This window comes from Andrographis paniculata, unplaced genomic scaffold (assembly GCF_009805555.1).
Source record: "Andrographis paniculata isolate CXL003 unplaced genomic scaffold, ASM980555v1 Contig74END, whole genome shotgun sequence".
Lineage (NCBI taxonomy): Eukaryota > Viridiplantae > Streptophyta > Magnoliopsida > Lamiales > Acanthaceae > Andrographis > Andrographis paniculata.
In genome coordinates, this window is record NW_026137611.1 from 1,114,501 (window position 1) to 1,125,363 (window position 10,863).

A 10,863-nucleotide genomic window follows, 5' to 3' on the forward strand; every position below is an offset into this window, starting at 1 on the left:
ACAGAGAAGATTTCCCCCTCCCACTATGACTTCATCTTTCTCTTTTGTTCTTTGTTATTTAATTATGGAGTAGATACTTTTCTGGTTTGAGGGGTGATAATGTTTTGGTTCTTTTGTTTTGGAGATTTTTTATTTTCTTTATAAAAGTTCTTTTTTATTATCAATATTTGTCTAATTCTGAGAATAGCGTTTGTGATTGTTAGATTGATTGAATATTTTGGTACCGATATTTAAATTAGTCTGATAATCTAAAGTCAATTCAAGTAGGATATCCGTAATTGTATTCGCACTTGAATAGGTGACAACCGGGTTGAATAGTTCCTTCCCGGGGGTTAGACAATCAAATCTAATTGCTTCTCTTAAGTAGTAATTGTTTTGAATTGGGTTTTTCTATATTGGAATGCGGTTAGGCAATATTCTTATGGGCACACCTAGGTTTATTTGCTTAATTAGGGGTAGTTAACGGTCGTACCTTAATTACCTACACTGTAAGGAAAAATTGGTTGTCAGAGTTTGTTGATAACTATAACCAATTTATTGATACTTTAATAAGAATTAATTTAATTGAATTAATGATAGAACACAAGTGCCATAACTGCATATCCCTTGAGCCAGACATCCCCTTGATAGTCAGTTCCCCTTTAATTTAATTGCTTTGTTATTTTATTTTAATTAGATAATAAAAGAAAAATCCCCATTTATTTACTGCATTAGAACACGAAAGAGTGAATCACACAATCCCTGTGGAGACGATCCCTTCCCCTATATTACATTAAATTGTGATCTCGGAGTAGGTGAAATATTTGATTGACCGCGCGACAGGTCAGAAACTCAACAAATTTCTTCTAGTTTTACTCGAGAACAGTGCATTTTTTTTATTTTAAGTGTGCTTTCTTCAGAAAAACAAATAAGGGCTCCTCCGGAGCATTCAATTGTCGCAAGTTAGTGTAAATTCTTGTTAGTTTTTATTTTCTATTTTTGTAGTATTTTGCAAGAAACCACCAGTGATACTTAGCTACAGGTTGAGCCAAAGCCTCCGAAATCAAATCCAAAATTGACTGCTTCTGCTATTTCCTTGCAAATTGTTGTTGATTTTACATCGCCATCTTGTGCAATTGATGAGTTGTTACATTTTTGGACTGTGGTGTCTTTGATAAGTAAGAAATTCGATGAGTTGGGAACTTACAAAAGTGCAACCGGCGCCAAACAGAGTACGGAGTTGACGGCGGCGGCAGCGGCGGCGGTGTCAGCGGGAGCGTCAATGTCGGGCGGCAGGCTCGTGAGGTGTCGGACATAAAGGCTCGTAGGATATGGAGGGTAGAGAAATCGCAATTACAAAAGTTTTTAACATTTGGCCTAGTAGATTTTCTAAGTAAAAAGAAAAAAATAATAAGGGCAAAATGGTCCGTCAAGAGTAAAATTTAACGGCGTCGCTACTATTCGGAATTGAGGGCGAATATGCAACATTTTAGAAACTACGGATAAATTCGTCCATAAAGAGCTTCAAAAGAAGCCATTCCAATACTTGTTTGATAACTATTATTATATAAAAATTCCACTAAATCCAAGTGGTCCTCCCAACTTCCTTGAAATTCTATTGCACAAGCTCTTAGGATATCTTCCAGAATACGGATAGTTCGCTCTGATTGACCATCAGTCATTTGATGGAATGCAGTACTCATATGCAACTAAGTACCAAAGGCTTCTTGCAATTTTTTGCCAAAATCGAGATTGAAAACGTGGATCACGATCCAATATGATTACCTCAAGAATACCGTGTCGTTTAACCACATGATGAACATATAATTTGGCCAACTTTTGCATACTCCAAGTCATACGTACTGGGATGAACACTGCTGACTTAGTCAATCTATCTGTAATCACCCAAGTTGCATCTGCTCCCGACTTCGCCCTTGGAAGTTCTGTCACAAAATCCATTGCAATAGAATCCCATTTCCAAAGTGGAACTTCTAAAGGTTGTAGTAACCCCATTGGTCTATCATGTTCTGCTTTCACCTTTTGGCAGTTTAAACATTGTGCAACAAATTTGGCTACATCTTTCTTCATGCCCTTCCACAAAAAATGTTGACGTAATTCTTGATACATTTTAATCCCTCTTGGATGCACTGAATATGGTGTATTATGAGCCTCACTCAAAATTTTCTCCTTCAAATTGCTTCGGTCCTTGGGATACACCACCTCCCATGGAATCGAAGACTCCCATCTGAAACAATATTAAAGTTTTGAGTCTGACCGCACTTAACTTTTATAGCCAGCTTGACCATTTTATTATCTTCCATTTGAGCCGCTTTAATATGATCATAAATTTTAGGCTCAAGTTGCATCATTTGCAAATATCCTCGCGTCATGCCCCGTCCAAGTACTTCAATTTCCATCCGTGCTAAATCTTAACACAGTTCATCGGAAACTGACATAGAACCCAACTTATGCCTTGGTTTTCGACTCAAGGCATCAGCTACAATATTTGCTTTGCCTTCATGATATACAATTTCGAGATCATAATCCTTCACCAATTCTAACCATCTTCTTTGTCTTAAATTTAATTCTCTTTGGGTGAAGATATATTTCAAACTCTGATGGTCAGTAAACATTCTACAATGGGCACCATAAAAATAGTGACTCCAAATCTTCAAAGCAAACACAACTGCTGCCATCTCCAAGTCATGCGTAGGATAATTCTCTTCGTGAGGTTTTAGTTGTCGTGACGCATAAGCAATAGCTCTTTGATTCTGCATTAAGACGCATCCCAATCCTCTTTTTGAAGCATCACTATAAACTTCAAAATCCTCACCCTCTACTGGTAAAGCCAAGACTGGTGCTGAAGTTAATCGATGTTTCAATTCTATGAAAGAGGACTCATACTCATGATCCCAATTAATCATTGTGTTCTTCTTCAGCAAATTAGTTAATGGCTTCGCAACCTTCGGAAAATCAAGAACGAATCTTCGGTAATATCCTGCCAAACCCAAAAAGCTTCTTACTTCTGATTGATTGGTAGGTCTTGGCCAATCCGAGATTGCCACAACTTTAGAAGGATCTACTAAGATACCTTTACCAGAAACTACATGCCCCAAGAAAGCAACTTTTTTCAACCAAAACTCACATTTGGATAACTTGGTATATAACTTACTCGCACGCAGTGTATTTAGTGTCACACGCAAACGTTTTGCATTTGTCTTTTTATCTGGAGAATATACCAAGATATCATCGATAAATATCACCACAAACTAATCGAGGTATGGTTGAAAAATTCGATTCATTAATTCCATAAACGCGGTCGGGGCGTTGGTCAACCCAAAGGACATAACCGTAAATTCATAATGACAGTATCTAATGTGAAAAGTTGTCTTAGGAATATCATGCCCTGCAACCCTGAGTTGATAATATCCAGACCTCAAGTCAATCTTGGAGAATATACTTGCACCTCTCAGTTGATCAAATAGATCATCAATCATCGGAAGAGGATATTTGTTATTTACCGTTACTTTATTCAGCCCACGATAGTTAATACACAACCTCAAGTTTCCATCTTTCTTTTTCACAAATAAAATTGGGGCTTACATCCAATGTGACATACTTGGATAAATATATCCATTGTCTAACGATTGATAAAATGACAACTTAATAATGGGGAGCTCAAGGGTACCATCAGATGTGGCGTTCTTATCACTCAATCACACTTAAAACATGTCAATGGAACTTTATCACAACGGATACCTAAATGACTTGTTCCACCACGTTGACAAACAACCCCCGATTGTTGAAACCTCTCTTGACTCGGTTTTGTAATTGAAATCCCTTTATACGATGGCCCAGACCTGAATATTTGCCACAATTTATTTTTACCCTTTGGTTCTTCATCCACCTTAGCTTTTCCTTTATCTCAAAACTGATGTTGATACCCTATTTTCTTCTCAATGCCCTTCTGCCTGACTTCCTGCTTCTGATAGAATCGAGCAGCACGCTCGTGAGCCTCATACAACGAATTGATATCCAACACAACTAAAGCTTCTTGAATCCTCTGCAGCAACCCATCTACAAAATGATCAACTCTATCTCGCTCACAGAAAAAGTAGTCAGGAACATACATCTCCAGCTCATTGAACTTTACAAAATAGTCCTCGACTGACATCGAACCCTGCTTCAAGTCCAGCAGCTCTTGCTTCTTTGCTTTTCGAACATGTAACGGTATAAACCTAGCTTTTACTTTTGGTTTGAACTCATCCCAAGTCATATCCACTTGGTCCACTCCCGCAGCTTCCTCACCTAACCACCACCGATTTGCTCGACCTTCCAAGAAATAAGGCCCGATATTGGCTCGTTGATGTGGTGGAACCTGAACAATACAAAATATCTTTTCTATCTTCTCAACCCAGAACTCAAGAACTCCAGGCTCTACGGAACCAGAATATGTTGGCGGGTTATGCCGCATCACAACATCAATAAAACTCCTTTGTTGAGGCATCATCGCAGTTTATGGCTGCTGGAAAAAATCTTGACTAGGTGTTTCTATTAGTACATACTCTAGCATAAAATATTTTGACTCATTAGAAAAAATGATCTCTAACTCTGGGCCTCGAATAGCCCTACGTAAACCATCACATCAAGAATTCAATATATTGCCCCCGAATTCCTTCATTCAATATCAACTCAACAACACAATTAAACTAGGTATAACATTAAAGCATAAACCACATTAACATGAATGCACCCACAAAACCCAAACTTCGCCAAACCAATTCAATATCATCATTAATTTCAAAACATTTTTAATCGAATGAGCCAAAATCTACCAAACCTATGCTCTGATACTAACTTGTAACACCCCCAGTTGGCTCATACTGAAATGCTACCGCCACACTGCATCATGAGGTCGTCATCTCCTACTTCGGGCCCCACAATACAGTGTTAAAGATAAAATTAACCATAAAAGCGCATTATTATATAACAAAATCGGATTTATGAATATTTACAAAACACACTCCTTAACAAGAGGTTTTTCCAGTTAAAAATTTACATATAATACAATAGATGTAAGTTCCCTCACTCAGCCCGTCTTTCTATATCCCGAGACATCCTCTGTCCCGAAGGTGCCATGCATATTTAAAACAAATATTTTTTTTAAAAACAATCTAGAATTAAATTCAGAAATTAATTATTATTTATTTATAATTATAAGCGTGTTTGTATATTATATCTACTGTCTCTAAAATATTATATCATATTCGATTAGTTTGTATATAATTTATTTATATTATGTTAATATGATAAATATTATGTCATACTTAGTAATATTATATATTGATATTACTGGACAATGTTATCTAAGGACTGTACTGAATTTTAGCATGTTCTAGAAAATTATAATAGGTAAATTCTTTTACTAAAAATTATGGAAGTTCAACCAAAAAAGAAAAAAAAATCTTATAGGAGTATATATATTTTGAATTTAACTTTGACACCACCGTTAATCACTATATTTATTTTAAAACAAAAATATATTGAATTTAAACATATTTTTTTATTTAAATTCAAAATATCATTTTTTATCATTATCAATCTGTTATACTAAAAATTATTTATTTTTTATTTTATTAAAAATAATTATAAACTATTACTCCCCGCGTCCCGACAAACATAAAATCTTTGTTTAAGCACAAAAATTTAGATAGTAAATTAATTATTTAAGTAGTGAAAATTAGTTATTTAATAATTAAAAAATATAAAATATGTATTTAAATATTTTTAATATTATATTTCAAATATATAGATGAATATCATTTTATAAAAAATAAAATCTAATATAATACAAATAAATAAAAATTATATTTATTTATTTATCATTACAATAAATTTGTTTTATAAAAAAATAGGACAAAAATTTAAAAAAAATGATCATTTTTTGTGGGACAAACAAAAAAGAAGAATGAGTCGTCTACGACGAAACGGAGAAAGTAAAAAATATCATTAAATTTTACTTAAATTTGAAATATATTATTATACCATACAATTACTTTATAAATAAATTTAAAACAAAAATATTAAAATCTCTTATACATTTTCACTGACTAATAAAATACTATTATTTTTAATTTATTAACAAAATCTCAAAAAATTATATTCAAGTGAGAAAGAGAGAGTATTAATATTTAATAATTCTAAAGCATCAAATTTAGTATATTAAACCTATTTTACATTCAACTTTTTATTCTCAATACTTTTCAAAATTTTAAAATATTTTTAAAACATATTTAATATTTCAAATAAAAATATCTCGTGCCCTCTTTACCAAAACCCTGCGATGCCATAAATTTGATGTCCTTTTTAGCATAATTTGGCCCATTGGATTATCAGGACATGTGGAACGCTGGACATTAATTTAAGAGAAAAAAAAAAAAAAAAAAAAAAGGACACAGATATTTTCTGAGGCCATATGTAATGAAAATACCCAAATTTTTTTTTTGGGCTTTTTTTTTTTTTTAATAATGTGAAAATTTGTCTGTCGTTACCTGAAAATGCACACTGATAAATTCCTAACCGAACCTAATACTGAGAACCCAATTTTTTCTCTCCGCTGCATTGGTGTGTGGATATTTTTATTAAAAAATCCTTATCTCAATCTTTTTATTTATTTATTTTTATTTATATATATATATATATCCATGTTATTGTAACTGTAACTACAAAACTTTATGTAAAATACAATCAGTAAGTATTTAAAAAATATATTAGTAAAAATAATTATTGTAAAATAAAAATAATTATAAATTAAAAATAAGATAACTAAATAATTTAATTAATATTAAAAAAAATTATGAATTATAAATTAAAAAAAAAAACAATTTACATAGAAAGGAGAAAATATACTTTTAAAAATATTATACTACATATTTTATTAATTTTATACTATATATTTTATAAAATTTATAATTAAATAATACTAAATCAATATTAATTTTTATTAATATTTAATTTATTAATAATTTTTTTACGAAATAATTAAATATTTAATTAAAAAATATGTATTTAATATTAAGTATAATTTTGTAAAATATAAAATTTATAAAATATTAAAAAATCAAAATATAACAATACATTTAAAATAAATTACAAAAACAATACATATAATATACATCATATACATATATCATATGTCCAATACAATATATTTCCTCCGTCCCACCTACCATCGTTACATTGCCGTTTCTATCCGTCCTATATTCCATGTCACTTTCTTTATTTTTCTATATTGCCGTTTCTGTCCGTCTTACATTCTATGTCACTTTCTTTATTTGAAAAATGATTATACACTTTAATCTCATTTTAAATTTTGTAATTTAATTTTAAGTAAACTAATTAGTTATCTTAATTTTAATCTATAATTATTTATATTATAGGATAATTGTTTTCAATATATTTTTAATTATCTACTAAGGGTGTGTTTGTTTGGGGGTTTGGATTTTGGATTGGGATTTGAATAGTAAAAATTTTGAATTTGAATAGTTGTATGATGTGATATAAATAGGGTTTGATGTGATGTTTTGAATGTAAAATTGATTTTTAGTATAATATAAAAAATGAAAAATAGGTGTTTGATTTGATATTTTTGGGGGAAAAAAATTGGATGAATAGTGGAAATCCTCCAAAATCTTTCAAACAAACACACCATAATTATACAGTTTACAGTGATCCAGACGTCTAACGTGGGACGGAGGGAATATTTATTAATTTTGGACACCACCTAATGTCTCTGTGAAAGGACTTGTGACTAGAGTTGATAAATGAATCGAGTAGTTCGCGACCTAACCTCGACTCGACTTGTTAACAATTCGACTTGATTCTAGAGATGACAAAAATAAACACAGTTCGAAAGCCCCATCCGAACACGACAGGAAAAAAATCATATTTGGTTCTAAAAATAAACCTGAAATTTTTTTGGACAGTACATGGCTTGGCACACTGATGATCTGAGCCGTGCCTGCCATACCCGATTTTTAAAATTAATATTTAAATTTTACTAATAAATATATATATATATATATTAAAAAAATATTTGAAATAAAAACAAAAATTAAAATATGACTTTGATGGTAAAAATTTTAACTTGCATATGTTTTGTTAGTGTGGTAATATATTTATATTATTTTATATATTAATATAATATATAAATTTTATCAATAATTTTATTTATTAATAAAAATTAAATATTTATGGATAAAATTAAATATATTTAAATTTATACTAAAAAATTATACATAATATGTATAAAGTTCAAGCAGAATTCGAATTCGAATTTGAGCTTTACGAGCGAGCTTGAGCTTGAATTTGAATTTGAGCTTAGCAAGCGGAGCTCGAACTACTCTTTTAGTTCGAATTCTTAACGAATCAAGTCGAGTCTATACCGTTAACAAGTTCAAGTCGAACTCGCTCGGCTCGTTTAACAATTTTACTTGTAATCGTAACATCATGAGTTCAAACTCTCGAGAGATAGTTCACATAATATAACTTATCTTATCGAATCTAATTTATAAATTATTAAATTCGATCATAATTTAATCTGAACGTACTAAAAAAATAAAAAATTCAAATTTCTAAGTCATAAAAAAAAAAAAAAAAAAACTATAATTACACATGTGACAAAAGCAAAACATCTCCCCAAGAAACTTTGCAAAGATATCGGGACAATCTCCTTTATATATTTTGTTGCAGAGAACTTTGGAAGATATTTTTGGTGTAATTGTTTTATGAAATTATTTAAAGAGATATTTTTTTAATGTAAAATAAAATAATATAAAAATAATAAATTTTATAATATATTAATTGTTTATTATTTATAATATAATAATTTTTTTTTTAAGGGAAATATTTATATTATTGGCAAAAAAAAAAAAAACACACTATTTGCTTTTGCAAGTAAGTTCTATTATAATTGAGACACGTGATTATATTTAAATTTTATAATGTATAATATTTTACAAAATAACATAAATATTAAATATATTTTTGTTAATTAAAAATTTAATTATTAGTTTAGAACTATAATAAACTAAAATTTCAATAAAAATTAATATTTATTTAATATTAATTTATTATAAAACTAATGAAATAATATGATTTTGAAAACAAATAATATATATATACAATAATAATATAAAAATAAAAATTTCAAAAAATTTATTGTGGATATAAAATTAAAAAAATGATATGAAAAGATAAAAATTAATAAAAATACCTAAATGTAGGTATGTCCTTTGCGGAGATACTGTCACATCAATTTTTATAAAAATAAAATCAGGAGATTTTATCTCCGGAAACTCTGCATATTTTTGGAATATGTTTCTCTATTATCGTATACTTTCTCCGTTCAATTATTGTGGAACGTCAATTCCAAAATAATTATTTTATTAAATATTTTATTTTATTTTTATAAATATTTTTATTTTAGATTACATCATTATTTTTATACCAAAAAAAAATAAGAACAAAAATATCATTACATTATTTTTACCTACTCATTATAATTAAAATACTATTATTTCTTAAACTCCACACCAAAAATAAATGTATATTTATTATTTGGACGGAGAAAATATCTTATTATAAGGGGGACACGTTACATATGTATAGTATATTATCTTTGTAATTTATTTTAAAGTATTATTATATTTTAATTTTGTATTTTTTGTCATTCAATTTTTATTTTTATTATTTTTGAATCGTAATGAAAAATGTTTTTGATTCACTTTTTTAGCAAAAAGACACATAATTTTTTTGTACCTTTTATTATACATTTTCCATCCCGGCTAATTTGTCTCATTTAGATTAAACACGATATTTTAGGTATTGTGTAATTAGTGAATAATTAAGAAGTGTATTAGTAAAAATAATTATGATTTAATAAAAATAATTTTAGATTAAAATTAAGATGACTAAATAATTTAATTAAAATAAAAAAAATTATGAATTTTAAAATGTGATTAAAGTGTATAATTGTAAATGACAAATTACATGGGACATACGAAAATAAAAATAGTTGACAAATTAAGTGAGACATATAGAGTAAAAAACAAAAGTTAATAATCATTACTTATTTTTATTAAAATTTATATCAAAGTATTTAACCACACAATTGAACGACAGATAAAGTAATATTTTCATAATTTATAAAATTTTATATTCTACAAAATACTCCCTCCGTCCCAGCAGAGATGACTATTTTTGTTAGGAACAAAGTATTTTACGTAGTGTAAATCGGTATGCTATTAATAATAAATTATGATATTATTTTTATTATTTTTTATATAAATGGTATTGTTGGTATTTTAAATAATTTTAGAATTATATCTCAATAAAATATACGTAATATGTATATTATTTTGTAGATAACAAAAATTTATATAATACAAAACAATAATAAAATATATTTATTTTATTTATAATTAAAATTAATTTTATAAAAAATGAGAAGTTAGAAATTTAATTAAATTGAAGAGAGATATAAAAAATTATGGGTTTTGAACGGATCCAATGTGTAAGAAGTTAAAAATTTAATTAAATTGATCTATATTTTTTAAATATATTTAAAATAAATAAGTTTACTAAAAATTAAAAAAAATAATTGTTCATGAGATGGACAAAAAAAAAAGTCATCTGACCGATTTAAAAAATAATGCATATATATCATAATATCGACATAAAAAAAAAAATTAATATGAATTTTTTTGTTATGGATATAGAATTGAAAATAATATTTCTCCTACTTAGCTGAGAGAAAAAATAATGTGAAAAATAAAAACTAATGAAAGTTTTTTCATTAGGGGTGGTCTTATATGTTCATGATAT